Source organism: Dendrobates tinctorius, unplaced genomic scaffold, assembly GCF_039654945.1.
Source record: "Dendrobates tinctorius isolate UK_male_01 unplaced genomic scaffold, ASM3965494v1 ptg000073l, whole genome shotgun sequence".
In the NCBI taxonomy this organism is placed as follows: domain Eukaryota; kingdom Metazoa; phylum Chordata; class Amphibia; order Anura; family Dendrobatidae; genus Dendrobates; species Dendrobates tinctorius.
In genome coordinates, this window is record NW_027361741.1 from 32,911,636 (window position 1) to 32,939,306 (window position 27,671).

Sequence of the window (27,671 nt, forward strand, 5' to 3'; positions counted from 1 at the left end):
ATTTCTATGACATTTTCCTGCATTTAAAGAGACCTTCAGTGCTCCCTCTTAGGGCACACATGAAGTATTTGATGCAGAGATTTCTGAATTAAAAAAAGTGTCTCCTGGCAGGAAAAACACTGCATAAACAAATATACATTTTTGTCAAGCTTTTGCTTAAGTTTTTAATGCAGTTTTTATGCGTTTTTTCCCATTAATTAGAATGGGGGAAAAATGCTGCAAAAACGCTGAAAGAATTGATACTCTGCAAATTTGAAATTGCTTAAAAACTGTAAAGTTAAGGAAAATATGAGCAACGTTTGCATTGTAAATTTTCATTCACTTTGCTGGGACAGTAAAATGCTGAATTATTAATGGGAAAAATGCAGTGAAAATGCAATATGTAAGCAAACACTTAGAAAGGTTAATTCCCCTCTGTATGTGCATGGAAGTTACCTGATTATGTTTTTTACTGGTAATTTATTAATCTATAGTTTATAATTAATCTGTTCATGCTGAAATAGAAAACAGCTCTCCATGCAGTGACATTTTCATAAACTTGTGGTGGGCTTTTTTTTATCCACAGTAACCAATCAAAAGAGGCAGAGCTGCAGGGGAAGAGGGACTGCAGCAGCCGGAACTAATGATGAGGCAAGAGGTGTGTCTCTTATTTTGTAATTTGCTCCCACAAATTCAGCAAATTGGTGGACCACTAGCTACCATTTTTGTGAACTGTAGAGAGCCATCAAATGGTACAAAAATAATCAAAAAATAGAACTCCACTCACCTCTCGCGTCGCTGACTGCACCATTGCTCTTCATCCATTCTTCTTTCCTCTGTCACAAGCCGCTTTTACAGTTTCTTCACAATATGTCGGGACTTCTGGCCACGATCAGGCTTTAGAGGTCACTGAACATTGTAAGGTCACAACATATATCATGGCATCATGATCTTACAATGCGCAAAGATGTCTGAGGTCTGCTCATGGCCTAAGTCCAGCATTTAGTTAAAAATTGCAATTATGGAAAGAAAAGTCACTGGGAAATGTACAGAGAGCTATGGGGATGTCGGAGAGGTGAAAGACGAGGTGAAAATATTAAAGAACATTCAATTCACTGAAAATAACAGCTGCAAACCGAATTTCATGGGAAAATCTGCAAGATTTGGCAAATTCAAATTTTGCCAGATATGCTTATGTAGTGCTTACCATATTTAGGGTTTGCTCAAACTGGTGTGTAGGCAGCATATAACTTGGACTAAAGGGCCTGTCACACTAAGAGATATCGCTAGCAATATCGCTATAACTAGTGACGTTATAGCGATATTGCTAGCGATATCGCTGTGTCTGATACTTACCTACGACCGGCTCCCCCGCTGGTTAACGCTGATAGCGCGAGAACAGGCTGGACTGTTTCTCGTCGTCAGCTTCCTGCGGCGCTTCCTGCTGTGACGATGAGCGACGCGTGGAGCCGGGCGGGAGGACGCAGGATCGCCTGGTGTGACAGGTAAGTAGCGATCCCCGTCCCCAGCAATGTCGCTGGTGAGATCTGCCTGTGTGGCAGCTCACTAGCGACCACTTAGCGATGTACCAGCGATCCTGACCGCGTCATATCGCTGGTCGGGATCGCTGGTACATCGCTAAGTGTGACAGTACCTTAATGCTATCCGATGTTTCATCAGATAGCACTCTCTCCAATGTTATACTATGGAGCAGTGCAGACTAGAGTTTATTTTATCATGCTGAGTTTGCAAGATAAAAAGATTGCTGCATGCTGTGATTGGCAGTGTATATCGGACAGCCCAAACCCATACAAGTCTATGGGTGTGTGAAAATCATCGGACTGCACTCAAATGCAATTACGACTCACAGAATGGAGAAGATGGAGAAATTAAGTTCTCCACTTTCTACGCACCTGTGATCCGATTCTCGCATGCGAGACGATTGGATCCCATTACAATGACACTCAGCTAACATTCACAGCAGAGTTTGACACAAGGATCATTTGCATATAGCATCGGATTCTCATGCATGAGAGAATCATTAGATGCTACTCGCCAGTGTGAGCAAAGCCTTACGGTTAGGACTTAACAGTCATTTTAAGTTACGCAGAGCTGGATGTCTCCATTTTATATAACAGTAAACCGTCTTTATGGAAAAATCTTAGGTATATCTATAGCTAAAAAGTCCAATGATCCTCACGTAACAATGAAATGCAATCTTTATTATGGAAAATATTTCAGCACCTGATGAGTATATAGATTTAGTTGAGGGTCTAAAAAAATTGACTATTATTTCAGTTATTAATTTTAGTTTGGTGTAGCAGAAAATGTTGCACTTGTATATTTAAAAGAACTGAAATATGTAGTTAGTTTTGCGTCATATATAGTTTCATTGATCTTGTTGATGTAATTGCTTACAACCCCAAGTTGATGTTTAAAAGGATAACTTCTGTCCTGTATGTCAGCAGTTTTCTCATTGTATGTTCTATCTATTAATTTGCAATCCATCCTGAGCTAGTGGGAGGAGACTAGCTGCTTTGATCTCGCCCTTTAACAGCACAGAGCACATAAATGAATTCCTGCTTTTAATCACTTTTTCAGAACATAATGAGAGCAGCATGGGCAAGGAAGAAATTATACTGCAATACTCTACAGTCTGGATGTGAATCAAGCTCTGATATGAGATGAATGCCTTGTTAGAGAGCTCAGAAGAATCGTTCCATGTCTCCCTCTACCGATTTCTTCTACCTGCTCCTCACTGATCCTCTTCCCTTCCTGTAGAGCATATTCAGCTGTGTCACGTGATACCACAGTGACCTTGCAGTCTGTATTCTGTGAAAAAGATGAATTTGAGCTGTTTTTTTTCCAGAGAGAATGAGATGTTCAGGAGGCAGGGGGAGGATAAGAAGTGCTCAATAAGTTGGGAAGGAAGATTATTTCTCTGATAAAATATATTAGAAAGTTTCTTAAATTCGCCTGTACAATTGATTTGTTCAAAGTGTTTTGGGAGTACAGTTCCGTTGTAAGAAAAATTATACTTCAATTCTACATATATTTGATGTGTGGTTTACTGCAATCTGTTGTTCCTTGAATATACAATTTCAAGCCGAGGAGAGTATCACTTCACTGTTTTTTAATAAGATTACTGACATGCCCTATTGACCATGTATCCTTGTGCCAGTTCTCTTACACTCTGCTCAAATCTGTGATGTGGCTTCCATTAATAAAAGAAGCCAAAAAGCTATGCTGAATTCATTGCACAATGTGTCAGATTTTGCTCAAATCTGACTAAAGTTCTGTCTTCAATGAGGGACTAAATTGCAACTGCAGATTATTAAATTCCATGGGGAAGAGAGAAACTGGAGTGAGAGAGAGGCAAAGTTTTGACAAGAGTAAAGGGCCTGTCACACTAAGCAATATCGCTAGCAATATCGCTATAACGTCACTGGTTTTGTGACGTTATAGCGATATTGCTAGCGATATCGCTATGTCTGATACTAACCTCCGACCGGCTCCCCCGTTGATTATCGCTGATCACGCGAGAACGTCCTGGACCGTTTCTCGTCATCAGCTTCCTGCTGGGCTTCCTGTGGCGCCGACGAGCATCGCGTGGACGCGGGCGGGAGGACGTCAGGATCGCCTCATCTGACAGGTAAGTAGCGACCCCCGACCCCTGCTATGTCGCTGGTGAGATCTGCCTGTGTGGCAGCTCACTAGTGACCACTTAGCGATGCACCAGCGATCCTGACCGCGTCAACTCAGAAGGCTTACAAAAAATAGAAGCAAAAACTGCTAAAACAAATGTAGACTACAAGTTCGGTAGAAATAGGTTTATACCTCCTGTACACCCAATAGCTTATTCCGAGAAGGCACTCCGAAGTGCAGTTACACTTTAAAGCGTAAGTAAATTTGTATCTATTTTTTTAAGTTAACCTAGTAACGTAATTTGGAAAAATATTGTAAAAGGGTTAATAATCACCCTATGTGGCTGCCTTCATGCAAAAAACAGATGGTGACATGTGCTTTACCCAGTGCTTAGACCTATACACCATATCTAGCATACGGATATCTCATCCACATGTGTGGCGGAGTGAAGTCTCACTAGTGTTCACACTCTACTTGTATTTGTCACCAAAGACATGCTTGCCTACCTTTTCAGCAACTGCTCCTGTAGCTCCACACCTACACAACTCTCTCACTTTAGCTGTATCACAACAACCATGTCAAGAGCAATGGGTAGGGGCATGGGGCCTGAGTGATTGCGGGAAAGAGATGGGCAGTCCATAGCCCTGATGACTACGCAAGGGTGTGTAGAAGAGAACACACTGCAGTCACAATGATAGTGCTGTGCAGACCCAACTCCAGTGCTCTTTTTCACTAGCTGTTGTATACAAACATACAAGGAGAGCACACACATTGTGACTACTCTGCTCCCCCTGCACACATAGTTAGGAGATCGCTAAACAAGCTATTCTGTACTGATCGAAGCACTTTGTATTGCTGCACACTTGAGCATCTATTTTTTGAATGAAGGGAACAAAATAGGATAATCAACCCTATCACAATATTTGTCCAAATTACATTTCCAGTTTAACCTTGAAAAAAAATGTGGAGTTACTCTTTAAGTGAAACACATGTCCATAGATTGTTGTGGCTGTTGTAGAGGACTCAGATGATGTTGCTTTTTTACCAAAGGATAATAAATTATTCTGTAATGGGGTTTACCACCAAAACAAAAAAATATAAACTGTTTATTTGTATTACAGAGTTTTTTCAAACTTTACCCACCTCGGTCCATAAATATTAAATGCTGTTCAGAAGCCTGTCTTCTTGGAGACTCTTTGCTTTCGGCAACCATCAATTTTCTGTGAGCATTACTGAGGAGGTGCAGGCATCATATACAGTTTGGTGGTTGTGTCTACTGGAGACCACAATAAATCAACAAACAAGCCAGCTTCAGAAGACTCAGTCTTAAGATGACTAGATATCCTGCATTTATGTATTGCAAAATGAAAACGATGTAGGTCTGATTCAAAATGCATTCATTTTTAATAACTAATACACTCCAAGCAGTGGCCTAACTAGAGCCTGATAGACTGTGGTGCAAAATTTGGACCTGCGCCCACCCCCCTTCGCACGTTGATCAGATATATGGGTTCTTGTAGTGTTCTAAATTTGATAAGGAAATAGGACATACGTGTTCCCCCCAGTAAGTGGATTTCTGAAAACTGCATGTGTGTGCGTTTTTCTGTTTGCAATGATGTCCCTTAAAGACGCTTCTTGACTTTGTGTAAATATCAATATATATTAATCAATAATATTCATTCAATTTGCACTTCAATTTCTGACGATTTTCAGGATTTCTGTTTGCTGTCAGCAAATGGCAACATGTTTGTTTACATCCAGAAAATATGCTAATTAGCCAGTTCTCATTGTGCACAATGAGCTAAAATATGCCAATCTCAATTATATATGGCAAATCCACATGCCACAAATTTTTCATAATTGCTGATCCCAGCTGTGGGACCCACGGTTACAGATTTTTGCCTATCTTAAACTACAGGTCCGTGCACATAGACCAACCAGCAGCACGATACAACCTCAAATTGGTAAACTATTACAGAGCGACGATAGCTTAAATGCCTGTTTTAACTAGGCAGACTAAAGTAAATGATGCATAATTAGCAATCTTTACTAGATCGTTCACTGCACATAGGCTCTCATAGATGCACAGGATGATGCACAATAGAGAACGATAATCTTTTCTGCCATACAAAAGATCATTTTGCTCATTCATCTGGGGATCAGCAGTCGGTTTACACGGCACAAATCGTGAAAACTAGCGTTTTCACCCAACTGATGAGGTGGCTGTAAGCTTCTGCATTCAAGTGGCTGTGCGCATGCGTTGCTCTTTTTTTTATTTCTATGGGAGTTATAGGAACTGCTCATAAAACAAGTTCCTTTTTCTAGTTTTACTTTTTTGCTTTTTTTGGTTAGTAATGTATACATTAACTTTTTTAGCATCTTAAAAATTAATACTATTTCAGATTTACTTTATATGTACAGTAGGTGCGGAAAGTATTCAGACCCCTTTAAATTTTTCACTGTTTGTTTCATTGCAGCCATTTGGTAGATTCGAAAAAGTTCATTTTTTTCTCATTAATGTACACTCTGCACCCCATCTTGACTGAAAAAAACAGAAATGTGGAAATTTTTGCAAACTTATTAAAAAAGAAAAACTGAAATATCACATATCACCCTTTGCTCAGACACTCATATTTAAGTCCATTTCCTTGTGATCCTCCTTAAGAAGGTTCTACTCCTTCATTGGGAGTACCTTACCATGTGACAGTTGACCTCGGTGTGTGAATAAGGGCAGAATGCAAAAATACAAAGAAAAAACACAAAAATTGAGCTTGGTTTCAGTTGGTATACATGCAGCACATAAACGCATGTTCACTTTGGCCGTAAAGCCAAGAGATAAACCTACAAGAGATAAAATGAACAAACACCCTGCTGTAGCTAAATTAGTAAAAAGTAAAAGTGCATTTAAATAACACAGGGTTCTTAGTAATACTGTTTAAAGATAACCTGTCAGCAGGATTTTGCTAAGTAAAGTACAGACATGGCCATATTGATGTTGTTATACTAATTAAAATGATACCCGCAATGAAGAAATCTATTTTTCGGATTTTGTTTAATCTGCGTTTGAAGTTTGCATGTAATAATTTCTTCTTGCAGCGGGACTGTTGAGCTAGATTCTAGGTACATATATACTGTATATGGCTATAGGGTGCACCACAATACAAAAATCAATGACCAAAGTCAATGTATGTTGAGGTGCCACATCAGGTAGAAGTGTACTGGAAAAAGTAAGGGAAGACAAATGACTACCTGTAGGCATGTGCACACTCACAATAAATGAAAATAAAAAATAATTTTATTGGACACAATGAAACAAGCACAAAAATCACTAAAAACAATTGGCCAAGACACCCCAATATGATATAAAATGATCTAGTGTATTAAATAATACATCCACATAATAGTATTCAGTACATGGTCCAATACCTCAAAAAAGTGGCAATAAGCAATACACACAGATCAGTTATCAGTGTAAAGCATACTAAAGAAAGCTGCATGCTGACCGGAAGCAGTGGAAGGTCACGAGAATGGGCTAGAAGTACAGGTGCCCAGCAGTAAACTCCCATGCTGGAGGGGAAGCTGCACCTGCGTGAGAAAGCAAGGTAAAATGCCGGGAGTAGGTGATGGGCTCCAGCCCCTCTGCTGCCTCTAGTGTTTTTAACTTCTTCGTGTTTTAAATTTGTTGCCAGCGCAATCCTAGCTGTGGGGAGCGCTTCCTCAGACCACTCAATGAAATTTTCTTCAGGAAAATGGCACTGGTGGCTGTGCATGTGCAGATTGCTCAATGCCACTCGTGCCATTTCACTGCAGCCCACAACAAGATCTATCTGAGCAAGAATAAGCCTGTGGCTATGACGGCGCCGATGCAAAATTTAAAACAGGAAAAAGATCAAGACAATAGAGGCAGCTGAGGGGCCAGAGCAAAGCTGAAGACCTACCTACAGCCCCACCCCACAGTCCCGCCGCAAAGCACGAAGATACGATTAGAAGAAAACTTCAAATGCAGATTAAATAAAATCCACAAAACAGATCTCTTCACCACATGTCTCATTTTAATCAGTATAACATTGCCAATATGGTCATGTCTGTACTTTACTTAGCAAAATCCTGCTGAAATATTCCCTTTAAATAACCAGAGTAAAATATTATATATTAGATTTGAGCATTTACTGGGCTCAGGTTAACAATGCAGAGCATTGTGCAAACTATTGACATGAAATGTATTTATGTATGGCTGAAGGGGTTATCCAGGACTATTTTCTTCCTATGGGTCTAAGAAATTAACTTATCAACAGGTAATTGCTCACTACCTGCTTACTTTGGCTGGTGACAACCTTTTTTTTTAGCTCAGTGCAGTTCTGCTGCTGTTTATGCTGCTTTCTGTGATGTCATATTGACTGAGCAGGGCCTTTTCTTTTACTCTGCTGTGTTGACGAGGCACCACTGAAGATGTCATGCTGACTGACAGCCAGTTCCCTACTGCCTAACTGCAGAGAGTCAGTTGTCAATCAGTATCATGTGCACCCCATTAACAGAACAGACCAAAAGAGGAAGAGTTGCTCTGTTGATGTGAGGTCAAAGTAAGTAGTAGCCTGAGAGAATTTTGTGGGACAGAACAGGCAGGTACTTGGCAATAGGGGAAAAAAACAAAGTCCTTGATAACCGCTTTAAGAATCATAAATACTCATATAGCATGATAATTGATACTTGTAATATCCTAGCTCTAAACATGAACATTCAAATATAAAAAATCGAAAAAAGAATCATTAAAAATATTTGCATTATCTACTAGACATTTAGAATTAAAGTTCGCTATACACCTGGATATCCACTGCTATGTCTTAGTGAACTGGCATTTTACACTTGATGTGCAGAGAAAAAGAAGTAAATCTCTGTGTAAGCTGGCTGCTAAGCCACTGGAAAGACTGCATACAAATCCTTATGAATTTATAATATACAGGAAAGATGTAGCAAAAATTGAATTACTGTCTTGTAAAATGAATTCATAAGTTTAGATGTCTGCCAGAAATGTATCTTTTCCATAAAATTGTATTCAATAAGTAAATGTATATTTAGGATACAACATTGTTTTGTCTATAAATTATGATAATAAATTTCAAATGCTGCAAGTAGATGCTTAGTATTACCATTAAAATGTAAAAATCACCAAAAACTGGTAGATGTTTCATGAAGGTGTATTGTCATTATTAAAGGGTAGAATAACTTGTTCTAATTAATAGAGGATCTAGAAACTGATTCCACACCTGGTACCTGAGCCATTGAAATTGTAACTCACAGAATCTAGCTATAGTACCAATTTTATGTAATGGAGAGTGTAATTTAGGTAACTGCCTTTAGTGGTATTTGATATTTTTGAAAATGTCATTTGGACAATGTGTAATCACATAATTTTTTTTTACTATATTAAAGATGACATCAATGGATATTACTAAGTACATATGCAATTGCTCTCAGCCAACTGCTCATTTGGTGATAGTTATCCCTCCTGACTCACACATACACATGAACAAAATAGGACAAGTCACTGCTGGCCATCTGTTACTGATTTTATAGTATTTTCCCTGAAGACAAAAACAAAAAGATTGATCTTTGGAATGTCAATTGACCTATCACTTCCTTACTGATATCTTCAGTTAGGTAAGCCACAGGAGGTCGCATAGATGCCAGATGATTGTCCGGTTCTGCCGAATTCAGCAGGATCAGACAGAGCCTATCTACTGTGTCTGGAAGTCTTTATTCAAGAACTGGTCCTTTCAAGGAGTTAAAGGGAATCTGTCACCCCACATTTTAGCCCTATCAGCTGCCGACACCGCCATCAGGGACTTATCTACAGCATTCTGTAATGCTGTAGATAAGCCCCCCCACAGTAACCTGAAAGATAAGAAAAACGTGTTAGATTATACTCACCCTGGCGTCCTGTCAGGTCCGATGGAAAAGGTCAGAGAGGCCTGGTGCCTGCGCACTGCAGTACTTTACTCTGCCCTCAACAGGGCAGATAAAGTACTCCTGCTCAGGAGCAGCGGCAGAAGTAAGGAGGAGGACGTCATCGCATGAAGATGGGAGGCGCCGGACCGCGATACCCACCACACCCGACCCCGCCCCCTGTAAGTATAATATAACTTGTTTTTCATATCTTTCAGGTTACATCGGTGGCTTATCTACAGCATTACAGAATGCTGTAGATAAGCCCCTGATGGCGATGCCAGCAGCTGATAGGGCTAAAATGGGGTGACAGATTCCCTTTAATTTCAAAGCAGTTTAATTTACAGCAGAACAAATATTTTTATTATAGTCAATTTAAGAAGGCTTGCTGCTTCAATCAACAACTGCAGTCGATTAGGTCTTTTACGCATTTCTCTGGAGGAATAAGCCCCAGGCCTAAATGTCAAACAGACCAAGACTCTTTCTGGGCCTATATTACATACCTCCTTCCCAAGTGGTTGACAGCTAAGAAGATCACCATTTGTGTAGCCAACCACTGTGGTCATGGTAACATCACAGGGCATGTTAGCCTTCTGCCAAGGCAACCTGCAAAAAGAGAGCATCTAAAGCAACCTCTATACAGATATATAGTAACATTTGTACATATAGATAGGGAAAACTTTATTAAATCACTAAACAGTGTGACAGACAACTACTCAGACCAATTAAAGAGACAGCCAACCGGCCGGTTACAACTGTAGTCCATGTGCTGCAAAGGTGAAAAACATATAGTTTACCCTCCATACATGTAGCCCTGGCATCCTTGCATGCTTCCCTCTTCCCAGCAGGGACACCGTCTTACGTTGGCAGACCCCGTCCACCACTCCCTCCTCCTGCTGCTGCTGCCCAGGGTCTGGGCATGTCTCGCAGATTCCCGGGCACTGTGCTTAGGGTGTGTGATCTCCCATCCTCTTAAAAGGACAGCGCGCACCTTTCTAAAGTGTCCCCAGCCAATGGGTGGTAGACACTTATCATTTAAGACACCTCCACCTCATGGGAGGTGTGTGAGCAACATGTTTTGTCAACATGCTTGCTAATTCTCAGGTAGCCTGTCTGTGTGTACCCACCAGTACCCTATAGTTCCCGCTAGTATCAGCCTGTACCCACTTGCTCTGCTCGTTCCTGATTGTCCCTGCTTGTGCCTTCCAGCCATAACTGCCTGCAGCTGCAGTGCCAGTCTGTATACCCCCAAATCTGCCTGCACTTGTCATGTCAGGTGGTATATCAGCTGTACCTGCCTGCACCTGCCGTGCAAATCTGCATACCAGCCGTACATGCCTGCACCTGATATGCCAGTCTGTATACCAGCCATACCTGCTTGCATCTGTCTTATCTTCCAGTATTCCTGTGATGTCTGCCTGTACTTGCAAAGTCCATCCATTCTTAGCTATGCAATCTTCCTGTCCCTTTTGGGTGTCAGCTTCCGTGCATCCGAGGTTTGCCTTGGCGTCCATTGGGAGCCAAGTCTACCCACTTCACTGTATGACCTGGTGTCTCTGACAACTCAAATCAACATCAGGTTTTAGGAGTGCTCTAAGGAGGTGACCCACAAAGAGAAGACCTGTGCTCTTGGCTCCTAGCATTCAAAAGCCGGTCATACCGCACATCTCAGCTTTGGCATCCGCCTCTGAATCCATGCTAATTGCCTGGGTGAAGATGGCCAAGCATTGTCAGGAGGTCCATCGTGCCAAGGGAAGTTGCTTCTACTATGGCAGTCTTGAACTTTTCATCCGCTCTTTGCCTAAAAGGCTGAGAAACACCAGAGCCTTGGGTCTGTTGGAGAGGCTACTTCTTTCCTCTGTTAACTTTCAGTATTCGTTTCTTGTGGCAATAACCATTTGTTGAATTGACCTATCTGGACTTTGGTTCTGCAGGAAATTTCATTGAAAAGGCCATGGTGAAGCGGTTTCAGATTATCATCCAATGTCTACAGAATAGATTGGTGGAGTCTTCCATGGATGGGAAACCTCTATTCGAAGCCATTCTATTAGTTTCTGAGCCTGTAGAACTTCGGATAAGAATGCTGCACACAGAAAAAATCTCTTTATGTACTATTGGGTTTGTCCCACCCCCTGCTTCTGGGCCTGCCCATGACTATGAAAACATGATCTTGTCTTAGACTGGAGATCTGGAGAAGTACTCCACTGGGTCAGGCCTGCCATGAAAGGTGTCTTGTTCCCATTGGTCCTGCCTAATCTCCGGCTACTCCATCCAATTTACCTTGCCTGCCACATGCTTATTGGACTTACACGGATGTCTTCAATAAAAAGGAAGGAAAGAGAAATACAGCTGATTAGGGGGCTCAGACCAAGACAGACACTTGTTTTGGATGGAAAAGAAACTTCTTTACTTGGTCATTATGTCCTTTTGTTTCTTCAATAAAAAGGAGGCAGAGACATTACCACCACACAGGCCGTATAGTTGTCCTATTTACCTCCTTACTGGCTTTACTCCTCCACGAGGTCGTATCTCCCTGTTGTCCCAGGCATACACCCGAGCCATGTCCAAATGTATCAAAGAGAACATAGTCAGGGGAAGTCTTCCTTCCCAGCTAGAGCAGAATTCTCTCTAAAGAAAAAAGAAGGCTCACCTCATCCCTGTATAGACTATAGGGATCTCAATCAGATAACGGTCAAAAAAAATTTCCTCTGCCTCTCATATCTGAGCTGTTTGATCGTCTCAAAGGTTCCAGAGTTTTTATTAAACTTGACCTGCAGGGAGCGTGCAACCTGATCCGAATATGCTAGGGGGACAAATGGAAGACTGCCTTTAACATTCGGGATGGCCATTATGAATATTGCGTAATGCCGTTTGGGCTCTTTAATGCCCCACCAGTCTTCCAAGAACTGTTGAACAATATCTTCTGGGATCTTCTTTATTTGTGTGTGATAGTGTTCTCTCCTGATCTGCCCACACACAGGAGGGATGTTTGCCAGGTTCTGCAGAGACTGAGGAAGAATCATTTGCATGCCAAGTTTGAAAAATGTGTCTTCAAGCAAATCTCTCTTCTGTTCCTTGGGTACATCATCTCTGAGACGAGGCTAAAGATGGATCCCGATAAAGTATCCGCTGTCCTGAAATGGCCTCACCCTGATAGTGAAGGAAATTCAGTGCTTTCTCGGATTTGCTAATTACTATCACCAGTTCATACCGCATTTCTCATCTCAGACTGCTCCAATCTCAGCACTCACCCAGGGTGTGGACTACAAAGACTGAAAGCGCCTTTGCCTTCTTAAAACAGGCCTCCACCTCCACCCTGGTACTGCACTGTCTGGACAACAATAAGCAATTTTTAGAAGTGGATGCCTCTTCCTCCAGTGCCAGAGTCATCCACACCCAGAAGTCGTATGGTGACCTGCGGTTACTTCTCCAAGGCCTTCTCGGCTTCAGAACGCAACTACTCGATAGGTGATTGAGAACTTTTGGTGATAAAAATGGCTCTGTAGGAGTGGTGCTTTATACTTAAAAGAGTAACTCATTTTATAATTATATACATGGACCACAAGAACTTGGCCTATATGCAGTCCACACAGTGCCTAAATCCATGCAAGGGCAGGTGGTCTTTGTTCTTCACCTGCTATGGTTTAGGCCTCCACTTACGGGCGGCAGATAAGAGCATCGAAGTGGATGCACTTTCCAGTTGCACTTATGAGCAGATACTAAGATGCAGTAATGGGTCGGAGGCAAAGATAGGGTTAATGTGGGGTTTAATTTAACAGGTATTCTCCTCACAGGGAGAAAACAGGGAAAACAGTATAAAGAAACACAGGGTACGTAACTCAGGGGAAACTGGTGTGCAGAATAGGGAAGGAAGTTCAAGATTAGCAAACTTATCAGTCAGGCGACTTCAGATTGCGGTTAGTTCAGGATGTGGACGTTGGCGCCAAAGCAGTGGTGCGCAAGGGGTCCGGTATGGTCCTGAAAAAAATGGTGTCCTGGATCCTGGCAGTGGCGGTGATTCCACGTGGTCCGGTGTAGTCCTGGAAAAGATGACGTCTTGGCTCCTGGCAGCGACGGTGAGATTGGTGTGTCAGGAAATGACGAGTCAGACAGAGCACAGTCTTTCCCCCGTCAGCGTACAGGGACAACGAGCGACTTGACTGAACTGGAGAAGATCTGCAAGGAAGAATGGCAGAGGATCCCCAAATCCAGATGTGAAAAATTTGTTACATCATTCCCAAGAAGACTCATGGCTGGACTAGCTTAAAAGGGTGTTTTTACTCAATACTGAGCAAAGGGTCTGAATACTTATGACCATGTGATATTTAAGCTTTTCTCTTTTTAATAAATTTGTAAAAATGTTTACATTTCTGTTTTTTTCAGCCAAGAAGGGGTGCAGAGAGTACATTAATGTTAAAAAAATGAACTTTTTTGAATTTACCAAATGGCTGCAATGAAACAAAGAGTGAAAAATTTAAAGCGGTCTGAATATTTTCCGTACCCACTGTACAACAGTATTACCTATATATTGTACATGCAGCAGTCTGTACACATTATACAGGTCAAACTGCAAATGCTGTGTATACATAAAAAAGCTTTCATCTTGGTACTCACCTGAGATGGGGGGGAGGATGAGGTGGGTCTACTGTTCAGCCAGCATCGGAGGTGCTAAGGACTTGGAACAGATGCCGGCTGGGAATTGGTGAGGATAGCGCTGTTCTCTGATGCTGGTACTGGCCAGTGTCATAGTTAGGCTCAGGCAGGCATCCTGCGCGCACCGCCGTGGAAGCAGCCTTTTCAAACTTCTGCACAGGTCCTGGTGCACACGCTTTCCTGCTTGCCCGCACTGACCAGGGTCACCGACGCACGCACAAACACGAGCAAGGGCCGCAGGCAGGGCTGCCACTAGGAATTTCGGGGCCCCATACTGGCAAAATTTATGGGGCCCCCCCTTGAGACTCTGCCCAGGCTCCACCCCCAGTTCCACCTCCACCCTAGCTCCTCCTTCACCATGCGAGCCTTCCAAAATCCCTGATCACCGGGGCCCCATACAGGTGTAATGCCTGTCATGCCCTGATGGCGGCCCTGTACAATACCATTATTGGCTATGTAAAACAAAATCCGCTGTGCACATGCTGCGGATTTTTCTGCGCGGAATTAAAAGAAGCAGCATGTCACTTCTTTTGGGCGGTTTTGCTGCAGTTTTCCACCTGCTCCATTCTTGAAATCCGCAGGGAAAAAACGCACAAAAACTGCAGTAAATCCGCACAAAATATGCACTAAATCAGCAGGAAAAATGCTGGTCATTTGACCTGCGGATTTAGTAAAATCTGTGCAGAAAAATCCGCAGCAGAATCCGCACCGTGTGCACATAGCATTATACAGTCAGAATTCAAAAACTCTTTAGGCTATGTTCCCACGGTCAGTAAACGTTGTATAATACCAGAACAGGGAGGGCACCATCAGGAAAAACAAACCAAATATATCAGGGATCCAACCGCTGTATGTCAAAAAGTAGATCCAAATAGAAAATAAAGAAAGCAAAGTAGACATACACACATGCAGGGATCACCCTTATAAAGTTAATTTTTAGTACATATAGATGTGCAGAAAAACACCACAAATGATAAAAACATTTAAAATATATGCAGGTGTCACCAAACGTGACCTGTATATAAGGGAGCGGCTAGATGGTCCTGGGCAATATATAAATGTACAACAATATTCAATAAAAGTTCAGTATTCTATGTAGCATGCCAGGGCAACAAGTATATCATAAACACATATATTCAGTGTATTTGTTGTGGCCAATGAAATCCTCCGAATTTCAAATAACTCTACAATCAAAAAAGTCTTATGCTTAAACAAGAAATATTGATGATATTACAACAAGCCACCTTATAAATAACAAACAGTCATGTTAGCAATAGGATTGGCATCTAAGAAAAACCAAATACAAGCGGATAGTATGTTAATCAAAAGCCCAAGACAACAGAAAAGGCCGCTTTGTAATACCCTTTTCTTAAGATAAGCCACCCTTGCTACTAGCAGAACAAAGACATGCTCACTGAACATGACGAACCATAATGAATGCCCTGGTCACAGGAACGGGATGCCACTCTTGTTACCCGACACATTTCGTCACTAACGTGACTTCATCAGGAGTGGAAGAAGTCACTTTTCATAAGAAAAGGGTATTATCATTGACCCTAGTATTTCTAGTAACCCCTTTTTTTCTACTCTAACTTTAACCCTATTTGCAAAGCGGCCTTTTCTATTGTCTTGGGCTTTTGATTAACATACTAACCGCTTGTATTTGGTTTTTATTAGGTGCCAATCTAAAATCTAATTTTATTTTCGCAAAAATTATCTTTTCACCCCCAATGTTTGTTTTTCCCCAAGTGTAACATGAGAAATTGGACCCTAACAGTAGTTGTGCAATTTGTCATGAGTAGGCTGATACCCCATGTAGGACTACAGGCTGAGCTGCAGGTGGAGACAGTCAACATGCTGGTACTGGTCAGCACAGTCTGTGATAACTAAAAGGATAGGACTACGGGCTGAGCTGCAGGTGGAGACAGTCAACATGCTGGTACTGTGCATGTGCAGCAGAGTCTGTGCTGATGGAAAGGATAGGACTACGGGCTGAGCTGCAGGTGGAGACAGTCAACATGCTGGTACTGTCTGTGCATGTGCAGCACAGTCTGTGCTGACAGAAAGGATAGGACTACGGGCTGAGCTGCAGGTGGAGACAGTCAACATGCTGGTACTGGTCAGCACAGTCTGTGATAACTAAAAGGATAGGACTACGGGCTGAGCTGCAGGTGGAGACAGTCAACATGCTGGTACTGTGCATGTGCAGCAGAGTCTGTGCTGATGGAAAGGATAGGACTACGGGCTGAGCTGCAGGTGGAGACAGTCAACATGCTGGTACTGTCTGTGCATGTGCAGCACAGTCTGTGCTGACAGAAAGGATAGGACTACGGGCTGAGCTGCAGGTGGAGACAGTCAACGTGCTCGTACTGGTCTGCACAGTCTGTGATAACTAAAAGGAAAGGACTACGGGCTGAGCTGCAGGTGGAGACAATGTGCCTACTAATCTTGGCACTGGAGATCTGTCCCCCTGGGCCCTGGCTCACCCCATCAGCCGGGCCTCCTGGGTCTCCCCATCATCAGCCCCCTCAGACCCCCCATGAACAGCCAGGCCCCCCCATCATCAGCTGGGCCCCTTCGTCCCCCAGACCCCCCCACGGACAGCCGGGCCCCTGGGTGACCCCCCATCAGCTGGGCCTCTGGGTGCCCCAGACCCCTCCACGGACAGCCGGGCGGGCCCCTGGGTCCCCCCATCAGCTGGGCCCCTGGGTCCCCACCATCAGCTGGGCCACTGGGTCCCCCAGGCCCCCCCCACGGACACCCAGGTGGGCCCATGGGTGACCCCCCACAGACAGCCGGGCGGGCCCCTGGGTGACCCCCCAACGGACAGCCGGGTGAGCCCCTGGGTCCCCACCATCAGCTGGGCCCCTGGGTCCCCCAGGCCCCCCCCACGGACAGCCAGGTGGGCCCCTGGGTGACCACCCACGGACAGCCGGGTGAGCCCCTGGGTGACCACCCACGGACAGCTGTGCCCCTGGGTCCCCCCCATCATTAGTTGGACCCCTGGGTCCCCCAGGCCCCCCTCAAAACAGCAGGGTGGGCCCCTGGGTGACCCCCCACGGACAGCCAGGCAGGCCCCTGGGTCCCCCACCATCAGCCGGGCCCCTGGGTCCCCACAGGACCCCCAATGTCCCCCATGATAAGACACAACCAGCCCCCCCGGGCCCCCAGACTCCCCCCCATGATCAGACACAACAGCCCCCCGAGCCCCCAGAGACTCCCCACAAGTTTGGACTGAGACAACAGGTCCTCGGCTCCCAATGTCCCCATCCCCATGATCAGCAAGCTGCAGCCAGACATACAGACATAAAAAGAATTCACTTACCTGCTCGCTGGCTGTCCACAGCACCGTCAGACGGTGACCCGTCCCAGGGACCTGACATCTTCTGCTCTGCTGCAGACCTGCAGCCGCTCCCACGCCGACGCCACGTGCACACCGCTCTTCAGCTTTCTCAGGAATGAGGAAGTGAAGAGGCAGCGTGTGACGTCACATCACATGGTGAGCCGGGGGCGGTGCTGGAGTGACCATCCAACCATGGTGCACTGGGGAGGGGAGGAGGAGCCAAGCGCTGGCCGTCTGTCACAGACTGAGTGAACTGTGAATGTAACACAGGCAGAGCAGGCTGAGGGGGGAGAATGGGGGGGGCCGAACCGCTGAAATAATTGTAAGGGGGGCCCGGCCGGGACCCGAGCGGCGAGCGCGGACCAGGCTGCAACGCCCAGCTTGCTCAGTTACTGCCGCGGCCGCTGGGCCCGGGCGGGCCCCCCTGATCACCGGGGCCCCATACAGGTGTAATGCCTGTCATGCCCTGATGGCGGCCCTGGCCGCAGGCATGGTCAGGATAGATTCTCTATGGGGTTAATGTCAGGTGAGTTTGCTACATAGCATAGCGATACTGTTGTTTTTAAACCAGGTATTGGTACTTTTGGCAGTGTGGACAGGTGCCAAGTCCTGATAGAGAATGAAATTTCCATCTCCAAAAAGCTTGTCGGCAGAGGGAAGCATGAAGTGCTCTAAAATTTCCTGGTAGACAGCGGTGCTGACTTTGGTCTTGCTAAAACAGAGCGGACCTACACCAGCAGATGACATGGCTCCCGAAACTATCATTGATTGTGGATACTTCACACTAGACCTCAAGCAGCTTGTTTTGTCTGTCCCTCCACTCTTCCTCCAGAAAGCATCCATGGAGTCAAAATTGTCACAACACCTGTAGATAAATTCCCAATGGAGCATAATTTCCAAAATGGGGTCACTTGAGGGAGGATTCTGCTTTTCTAGCAGGCACTTAGGGGCTCTGTATATAGAGTTCACAAATTATTCTAGGAATATCTGTGGTCCAGGAAGCAAATAGTGCTCCGTCCCTCCCAAGTCTCGCCGTGTGGTTAAGCAATACTGTACAGCAACATATGGGGTATATCTACATTCAACAGAAATTGTGGGACACATTTTGGTGCCATTTTTTCCCATTTGCCAATATGAAAATATAAAATCTGGTGCTAACACACAATTTTGGTAGTAACAATGTAAATTATTTTTTCTTCACTGCCCAATGGTATAAAATTCTGGGATACAACTGTGGTGTCAATATGATCACTGCACCCCTAGATGAATTAATTGAGAGGTGTAGTTTGCAAAATGGGGTCACTTTTGTGGAGTTCTGCTGTTCTGGTAAGTCAGAGGTTCTGCCAACATGACAAGGCACCCACAATCTAGTGCAGCAAAATCTTCCATTGTGAGCTTTGCACTGTACTTCAAAAGTAGTTTTCAACCACTTTTGGTGTATCAGTGTTCTCAGGATAAATTGCACAAAACATTTTAGGGCCATTTTGTCATGTTACCCTTGTGAAAATGTAAAATTTGGGGCAAAAAAAAAACATTTTGTGGGAAAAAATTAGTTTTTCTATTTTCACAGCTCAATGTTTTAAACTTCTGTGAAGCACCTGGGCTTTCAAAGTGCTCACTACACATCTAGATAAGTTCCCTGAGGGGTCTAGTTTCCAAAATGATGTCACTTTTGGGTGGTTTCCACTGTTTAGGCACATCAGGGCCTCTCCAAACATGACATGGCATCCACTAATTATGTCAGCAAATTTTATATTCAAAAAGTCAAATAGCTCTCCTTCCATTCCGGGCTCTGCCGTGCGCCCAAACAGTAGTTTTCCACCATATATGGGGTATGGTGTGATTAGGAGAAATTGCACAACAATTAATGGGGTCCATTTTCACCTGTTACCCTTGTTGAATGTAAAATAAATTGGGTCTAAAGGAAAATTGTGGTGAAAAAAAGTTAAATGTTTTTGTTTTCCTTCCACATTCCATTAAGTCTTGTGCAGCACCTGAATGGTTAATAAACATCATGAAGGTGGTTTTGAGCAGCTTGAGGGTTGACATTTTTAGAATGGTGTCATTTTTTGATATTTTCTCTCATATAGGCCCCTAAAACTTACTTCAAATGTGATGCGGTCCCTAAAAAATGGTTTTGTAAATTTTGTTGTAAAACTGAGAAATCACTGGTCAACTTTTAACCTTTATAACTTCCTAACCAAAGAAATGATATTTCAAAAAGTGTGCTGATATAAAGTCGAGATGTGGGAAATATTATTTATTTACTGTTTTGTGTGAGATGACTCTCTGATTTAAGGGTATAAAAATAAACTCTTGAAAATTTTCAAAATTTTTCTGATTTTTTCACATATAAACGCAAGTCATATCACTATCATGAAGTACAATATGTAATGAAAAACAGTCTCAGAATCAGTGGGATCCATTGAAGCCTTCCGAGTCATTACCTCATAAAGTGACAGTGGTCAAAATTGAAAAAATTAACCTGGTCAGGAAGGTGGTAACCAGCTTCAGGGTGAAGAGGTTAAGGAGGATGTTTGATTGACCGGGGTCTGACACCCGGCACCCCATCTGTTCAGCTGTTATTGGTGGCAGATGCCACCGCCAGGAAGTACTACATTTAATAGGATGCAAATGTATATTGCCCTGCAGCGGCCACTATCAGAAGACTGACAGCTCCACAAGTGAACACTTCCAGATGGCAGCTACTGCCACCGATAGCAGCTGATCGGCGGGGGTGCCAGGTGTCAGACCGACAAACCAACCAGACATTAATGACCTATCCTAGGGGTAGGTTATCAATAAAAAAGTAGTGGAAAACCTCTGTAATATAGTCCCTTTGCATGTATGTGATTCAATTTTTGATATCTTTCTAATATATAGCTTGTAATATACAGTATATATATATATATATAATTGCCTTGTAATGTTTTCATTTCCTGTTCTGTACAGATGTCACCGTATCCCAGAATTCCAAGCGGAGGAAGTTCACCGACCGCCATATTGGGTCGCCCAAGTGATGGGTGTCTCAATATGGAAACTGTTACTTGTGCCAACCTATTGCGCGGTACCACCAGCGGAACACCATCGCATCACACACTTTATATGCCATACGCACCACACACACTCACACACACTCACACACTCTTTCACACTCTCTCACACTTACACTCACATTCACACTTTCACACTCACACTGGAACATTCAGTCACACTTACACACTCACACACACTCACACTCTCACACATTCACCCAGCCTCTTGCGTGGTACCACCAGTGGAACACCGTCGCACTGCACCTGCGCAAATTTCACGCAGGTGCAGTGAATCATTTGGCTGATCCCAGTGGCAGATGTGTGATGTGTCTACAGGCAGAGGAAGCCGGTCACATTAAAGGGGATTTCTCCTGAACAAAAGTTCATTTTAAAAATTGCCAGTGTCTGACCATGTACGGAGCATACCACATCTCCTTGGCAGGGGAGGAAGCAAAAGACAATACTGACATTACAGCAGGGTATCACAGAGGATTCATTTTGTGAGGTAAAATATTACACTGACTGTTTATAAACAATATTTTACCTCACAAAATGTATCCTCTGCGATCTCCTGCTGTAATGTCAGTATTGTCTTTTGCTTCCTCCCTTGCCTAGAAGCTGTGGTATGCTCTGTACACGGTCAGACACAGGGGTGAAAGAGACAGAGAACAGGGGGAGACAGCTCAAATGGGACAGCATATGAGGGGAGAACACAGCACAGGAAGGAGAGAGACAGCAGACAAGAGGGATAGCACATGGGGTAGAAAGGTCAAAGAAGAGAGCATAGACGGGAGAAGTCAGCACATGGAGAAAGAGAGAGTGGATAGGTGGGTGAGCACATGGGGGAGAGATTCTCAACGCTGCAAAGCCTGCCCCCATCGTGACATTACCGCCCTCCCGATGCAATAGCATCGGGCCTCCATCTAGTTCCATCTAGTATATACTGTATATAGCAGACATATATAGAGAGAAAGTTATATATATATACTGTATATATATATTAAATCCATATACTGTATATACAGTATATATACTGTATAAATATATATATATATTACATCCATATACTGTATATACTGTATATATATATGTATATATACATATATTAGTTAGTGACAAATATCTTAGCAGTAGCAATATCTAAGAGTGCCCTTGTATGTTCAAGGACATGAAAATACGTCAGTTTCTAGAATTATAGTAATACATTTGTGCCTGAACAAATAAAGAAAACTTGAAAACTAAATATATATACAGTACATATGAAAGCTGCTTTCCAACATGAAAAGACGTGTGTGGCTCTCCCCCCCATTTCTCACATGCACTGAGCTGCAAGGGCTTAGCTTCTCTTTTAACTGGCTATAAAGTTATGTTTCATGTTTTATTAAGGTGAATTTTGCCATGTGACAGTTATATTTGTGATAGGTACCATTGCATTATTTTGTTTTTGATGTTAACATCTTTTCTCAGGAATGTATCCCAGATGTGAGGGATCTCACAGGGAAAGGGGGGCATCAACTTCACTCACCTCGGGGGAGGGGAGAGAAGGACCTGCAGGGATTGGCTCTCTAGCACCACCACTTGCTCCAGGTCAGTCAGGGAACTGCACCAAGGGCAAATAGTTGCTGGAAAGGCTTCCCGTACGAGTTAGTAAGCTGCTCACAGTGAGGGGATATATATCAACAGTCCAGGCTGGGGATATATATTTAAACCTCAGGGCTGTCACTGCCAGAGTTCCTCAATAAAACAATACGGTATTCAGCCACCAGTTCCTCGTTCAACATAAGCCACGTCCAGCAACAGGCTTATATCGGGTCAGAAACCAACCCGGGTAGCGTACAATTGACCAACCGAGCGTGCAGATGTGGGGATTCATGAATCGAGATAAAAGAGCAGCCCAAGATTAATTTTATATTTAATCGCCGAAAAGGCACACTAGAAATATACAGGCATATATTTAAAAGAACAATATATAGGTATACAGTCACAAGTATCGTACAAGGATAGGCTATAGATAGGTTGCATTTATTGTGTTATGTAGCATGTGACCACAGGGAGGTGCTGATGGATCAAAGGTCCAATTCTTAGTTACAGCCTTTCCTGGCTGCGTCAGCTAACGTATCCTCCAGCCATTAGAAAAACTAAGTCCAAAATGAGGGTCTGCCTTATATCTCCAAGGCTGTTCCCTTCCACATTCTGCTGCTTCACCTGGGCTGGGCTGCCTCCCTCCTCCTATGTCAGAGAATATGATTTTCTGCCCAGGATCGTGGCTGGCCCATAACTTTCCGCCCGAAGCTCGGAATGGGTCAGTGGCACCGCTGGATTTTGTCTGCGCATAGAGACTAAATGTGCCTACTGTATGTACTTCCTGTTAGCTATGATTTATATCTCCATAATGCAGGGTTCTGGAGGTTGCTAAATAATATGGGGGTGTGGGGAAAGGAATGCCATTAATGTGCTCGGCTAGGCTCAGAGATATTGCATTTTGTTATTATAGGTGTGACGTTTTTGGTAAGAGCTACGTCGGAGAGTGGACCCTCTGGATCGCGGATCCGGAGCCCCTGGGCCGAGCACACCAGGTGAAGACCGACCCCTATACAGGGATCATTTGGGGCAGGACCACAGGGGACGGAAGCGCGACAGCCGGAACCAAGAGGGACGGCTCCACGGACAAATAAGGACTAGGGAGGAGGTTGGTTTAGATACGGGCCCGGGACTGATGGACAGAGGAATGTGACACAGGGCAAGGCAGTGAGACAGAGCATGGACAAGAGGAACTACAGCGGCATGTAACACAGGGCACGGCAGGGAGACAGAGCATGGACAGGGGGAACTACAGAGGCATGAAACACAGGGCACGGCAGGGAGACAGAGCATGGACAAGAGGAACTACAGAGGCATGTAACACAGGGCACGGCAGGGAGACAGAGCATGGACAAGAGGAACTACAGAGGCATGTAACACAGAGCACGGCAGGGAGACAGAGCATGGACAAGAGGAACTACAGAGGACTGTAGCGGCCAGAGGGTGCAGGAGACTACACGATCATCAGGCGTCCTCCTCACAGCGAGGACGCCTGAAGCATCCTAGCACCCGGAAGTGCGTCCCCCTGTCCTGCCCCTCAGCGCCGCCCACCACTGGAGGGAGAGAGCGGGAGGGGGCGCGCGCGCGACAGAGAGCGGGTACCAGGAGCTGCAGTGAGGAGGAACGCAGGACGAGCGCGCGCCTGGGCGGGGGCGCGTAGGTAAGGAGACGCTGCGGCGTGCGCTGCTGCTGGAGGGGCATCGGCGGGCATAGCCGCCGATGTCACAGTACCCCCCTCCTTACGTCCTCCCCTACTGAGATTGGCCAAAAACCTTTTCAGAATCAGGGGGGCATTGATATTCTCTCGAGGCTCCCAGGACCTTTCCTCGGGGCCAAAACCCTTCCAATCGATAAGAAAAAGGGTCTTTCCCTTGACTCTTTTCATAGCCAAGATGTCTTTGACCTCAAAGACGTCGTCCGCGCCAACTGGTGAAGGAGAGGCGATGGAAACTGGTTGGAACCGATTCAGGACTACGGGTTTCAAGAGCGAGACATGGAAGGCGTTGGGAACCCAGAGCGAAGCAGGCAACCTCAGCTTATAAGCCACTTCATTAATGCGTCCGATCACTTCAAACGGCCCAATGTACCGAGGGTTCAACTTGTAAGAGGGAACTCTCAGATGGATATGTCTGGTTGAAAGCCAGACTTTGTCACCCGGATGGTACGGGGGCACGTCCCTTCGTCTTTTGTCCGCATGTTTCTTGATTCGGTTATTGGCACTCTTGAGCGCCTCCCTGGTCTCCCTCCAAATCTGTGAGAATTCCATTGCGAGTGAATCTGCTGCGGGCACTCCTGTAGACGTGGAAAAGGGTAGCGGAATACCTGGATTCTGACCGGTTACCACAAAGAATGGTGACTTGGCGGTATATTCGCTGGGATGGTTATTGTGCGAGAATTCCGCCCAAGGTAGGAGCGTGACCCAATTGTCCTGATGGGCGTTGGAGAAGTGACGTAAGAAGGTAGTTAACACCTGATTAATTTGCTCCACTTGCCCGTTGGTCTGAGGATGGTATGCAGAGGAAAAGTCGAGAGATGTACCCATAAGCTGGCAGAGAGCCCTCCAGAAGTGAGAAGTAAACTGGACCCCCCGATCCGACACAATCCGCTGAGGAAGACCATGCAGCCTGAAGATCTGGTGGATGAAGATCTCGGCCAACTTCGGGGCAGACGGTAGTCCTGGTAAGGGAACAAAATGGGCCATCTTGGAACAACGATCTGCTACGACTAAGATGGTGGTACATCCAGCTGAGCGGGGTAAATCAGTCACAAAATCCATAGCGATTTGCTGCCAGGGAGCCTCTGGAACTGGTAATGGGTGAAGAAGACCGGAGGGCAAAGCCCTAGCCACCTTGTTCTGGGCACAGGTTGTGCACGAGGCTACATAGTCTATGACATCCTGGTGAAGCGTGGGCCACCAGTAATACCGGGAAAGCAGCAAGAGAGTCTTCTTAGTCCCAACGTGCCCAGCAACTTTGGAGGAATGCCCCCAGCGCAGCACCTCCGAACGTCTGCTTTGAGGGACGAAAGTTTTACCTGGCGGAGGAGTGGAAAAATTCACAGGAGCCACTGTGATCATCTTAGCAGGCTCGATAATATAGGATGGGTCTTCATCCTTCTCTGGTGACTGTAACGACCTGGAAAGGGCATCGGCCTTGATGTTCCTATTACCAGGTCGAAAGTGAAGTTGAAAGTCAAAGCGGGAGAAATACAGGGCCCACCTGGCTTGCCGGGTATTGAGTCTTTGGGCAGACTGCAGGTAAGCCAGATTCTTGTGGTCCGTGAGGATGGTGAAGGGATGTACAGCCCCCTCGAGTAAATATCGCCATTCAGCCAAGGCCATCTTAATGGCAAGTAATTCCCGGTCTCCAATGGAGTAGTTGCACTCCGCAGGCGAAAAGGTTTTAGAGAAAAAACCGCAAGGGACCAGATGCCTGGATGAGGCCTGCTGGGACAGGACCACCCCAGCTCCGGTGGAGGAGGCGTCCACCTCTAGGACGAAGGGCCTGCTGGTCACTGGCCGATGCAAGATGGGTGCAGATGCAAAAGAACGTTTCAGAGCTAGGAAGGCGTCTTCAGCTTCGGGGGACCAGCTGTTGGATTTCGTTCCTTTACGGGTCAAGGCCATGATGGGTTTGGTAACCGTAGAAAAATGAGGCACGAATTGACGGTAATAGTTTGCGAACCCAAGGAACCGCTGGATGGCCTTTATCCCCACTGGACGGGGCCACTTGAGTACCGCACTGAGTTTTTCGGGATCCATCTTCATACCGGAATCGGTGACGATATATCCCAAGAAGGGCAACGACGTCTGCTCAAAAAGGCATTTCTCAATCTTGGCGTAGAGTCGATACTCTCGAAGGCGATGCAAGACCAAGCGTACGCTCTTGCGATGGGAGGCCAGATCGGGCGAGAAAACGAGAATGTCGTCTAAATACACCACCACACAGGAATAGAGCAGATCCTGGAACACCTCGTTAATAAATTCTTAAAATACAGCTGGTGCGCTGCAAAGACCAAATGGCATGACTAAGTATTCATAATGCCCGTCATGGGTATTGAAGGCCGTTTTCCACTCATCCCCTGCGCGGATCCAGATCAGGTTGTAAGCTCCCCGCAGATCTAACTTCGTGAAGATCCGAGCTCCTCTCAGCCGGTCAAAGAGCTCAGGAATCAACGGAAGGGGATATCGTTTTTTAACGGTGATATTGTTTAGGTCCCGGTAATCTATGCAAGGTCGCAGTGATCCATCCTTCCGGACGAAGAAAAAACCCGCGCCCGCAGGGGAAGAGGACTTCCGGATAAACCCCTTGGTCAGGTTTTCCTGAATGTAATCCGTCATGGCAGAGGTCTCGGCTGGGGAAAGAGGGTACGTTCTTCCTCTGGGAGGGACAGCTCCGGGAATCAGGTCGATAGGGCAGTCATAGGACCGATGTGGTGGCAGGGAATCTGCTTCCTTCTTGCAGAAAACATCAGCGTATGCGTGATATGGAACAGGAAGGCCCTGGAGATCGGTTGGCCTAGGGAGAGAATGGGGACGAACAAGGGTCCGCAAACAGCGTGCATGGCAGGCGTGCCCCCAGCGCAAGATCTCCCCGGAGCGCCAGTCGACAACTGGCTCATGCCGCCTGAGCCAGGGTAACCCTAAGAGAATGGCGTGGGATAGTTGAGGCAGGACATAAAAGGCAATCTTCTCGAAGTGAAGTGCACCAATTTGTAGCTCAACTTCGGTGGTAACCGTGGTGATGAGTCCGGGCAGAGGTTTGCCATCGACGGAGGTGATTGCTTGCGGGTTTCTTAGGACGACCACGGGAATCTGGAGTTTGTCCACCTCTTCCTGGCGGATGAAGTTGCCCGCTGCGCCCGAGTCCACATACGCCTCCACGGAGCCACGCCCCCGACCTGTAATAAGCAGAGCAGAAAGAGTAAGTGGAAGAGAGGAGGTCTGATCACCTAGGAGGCCCTCTCCTACCTGGCCTAGGTGGATGCATTTCCCGGTCTCTCAGGACAAGTGCGTACGAAGTGGTTGGCCCCTCCGCAATATAAACAGAGTCCATTAGTCATCCTCTCCCTGCGCCGTTGTTCGGACAGCTTGACGCGATCCACCTGCATAGGCTCAGGAGCAGAGTTACTAGAGGGTGCAACAGAGCGCGGAATGGGGGCTTGGAATAACCTAAAGGGCCTTCTCTCCCTGGCTGACTCTCTGGCGCGTTCTTGAAAACGCAGATCAATACGAGTAGCCAGAGAGATGAGATCTTCCAGGGTGGTTGGAGAGTCACGCCCGGCCAGCTCATCCTTGATTTTACTAGAAAGGCCTCTCCAAAAGGCGCCTACAAGAGCTTCATTATTCCACCCCAGCTCCGAGGACAGGGTCCGGAAACGGATGGCGTATTGCCCTACCGTCAGGGATCCCTGGCGAAGGTTAAAGAGGGCCTCCGTAGTGGAAGCAAGGCGCCCGGGTTCATCAAATACCTTGCAAAATGTTTCCAAAAAAC

At 45.4% G+C, this 27,671-nt stretch overlaps 1 protein-coding gene across 4 annotated transcripts in view; it reads left to right on the plus strand.

Moving 5' to 3' along the window:
- RTN4R (reticulon 4 receptor) overlaps positions 1-27,671 on the plus strand; it is a 382,116-nt gene that overhangs the window by 162,645 nt on the left and 191,800 nt on the right. The window contains exons 2-3 of one of the 4 annotated variants that reach the window (XR_012233617.1): positions 566-637; positions 2,581-3,187. The exons of 2 other annotated variants lie outside the window; for them this stretch is intronic. The gene's annotated coding sequence lies outside the window, so the exon portion shown is untranslated. Of the gene's footprint in view, positions 1-565; positions 638-2,580; positions 3,188-27,671 lie in introns of those variants that run through there. One more of the 4 variants, XM_073582718.1, reaches the window with a different exon arrangement.